This window comes from Myotis davidii, unplaced genomic scaffold (assembly GCF_000327345.1).
Source record: "Myotis davidii unplaced genomic scaffold, ASM32734v1 scaffold598, whole genome shotgun sequence".
Lineage (NCBI taxonomy): Eukaryota > Metazoa > Chordata > Mammalia > Chiroptera > Vespertilionidae > Myotis > Myotis davidii.
Window position 1 is genome coordinate 24,836 of NW_006289090.1, and position 1,132 is coordinate 25,967.

Here is a 1,132-nt window from a genome sequence, read left to right on the forward strand (position 1 = left end):
AACATCAAAAAGAAGGCAAAACACAAGAAGCACAAATCTGGAAAAAAATTCATATCTAAAAAAGCAATCACAAAGAAGAGGAAAACTATCACAAAGTTACCTACTGTACCAGAATTTCAGCTTATTTGCACTAATCTTGATGAACTCAGGGCCTTAATCACAAAAATCGAGAATGAACTCAAAGATCTGGAAAACAGTAGAAAAAATCGGGTAAATGGTATCATCGGAGGCAAGCTGTAAAAGAATTGCATAGTATATTGATACGTCTTTTAAATGAACTGCTGCCATGGGAACCAAAATTAATGAAAGCTTTTCAAAGAAACAGGTAATTTGTTTTATTTACTTTAGGGCTCTTAATTTAGGACTTACGAGAAGATGTCCTGGAATATTTAGTAGTTTTTATTGATTTATAATTTAGCAGCTATTTTGAGTGTCTCCTATGTACAAGAGACTTCCCAAGCCTGAAAAAATAATGTTAACAAAACCCTTTCTCTGTGCCTTACATTCTTTTTCTTTATTGTGGTAAAATGCACAAAATTTACCATCTTAACCAGGTTTACGTGTACAGTTCAGTAATTTAAATACTTTAATAATGTTTTGTTACTATTATCCAACCATCTCAAAAACTGAAACTCTATACCTATTAATTCTGCATTTTCCCTGCTCCGTAGCCCCTGGTAACGACCATTCTATATTTTGTCTCTATAATTTTGACTACTATAAGTCCTTATATAATATACAATATTTGTCTTTTTGTGACTTGCTTACAGAATAATGTTCTCAAGGTTCATCCATGTTGCAGCATATGTCAGAATTTTCCTCCTTTTGAAGGTTGAATAATATTCCATTGTTTGCATTTATCACATTTTCCTTAGGTAACAATTTTCATGTTGTTAGCTATTATGAATAAATTGTTATGCACATAGGTGTACAAAAAAAAAGAATTTTCTAGAAACCACTGATAAATTTAGTAAGACCCTCAATAAGTCTAGTGAAACCACTGATAAATATAGTGAGACCCTCAAGAAATCTTGTGAAAACCTCGAGGATATGAAAAAGGACCAACTAGAAATTAAGCATACACTGACTGAAATAAAGGATATTATACAAAGTCCCAACAGCAGACTAGAGG

The 1,132-nt window shown here is 32.2% G+C and overlaps 1 long non-coding RNA gene across 1 annotated transcript in view; it reads left to right on the forward strand.

The window, feature by feature from the left end:
- The first annotated feature begins 8 nt into the window (after positions 1 to 8).
- LOC107182736 overlaps positions 9 to 1,132 on the forward strand; it is a 10,293-nt gene continuing 9,169 nt past the window's right edge. The window contains exon 1 of the long non-coding RNA XR_001513467.1: positions 9 to 325. This is a non-coding gene — a long non-coding RNA (uncharacterized LOC107182736). The remainder of the gene's footprint in view (positions 326 to 1,132) is intronic.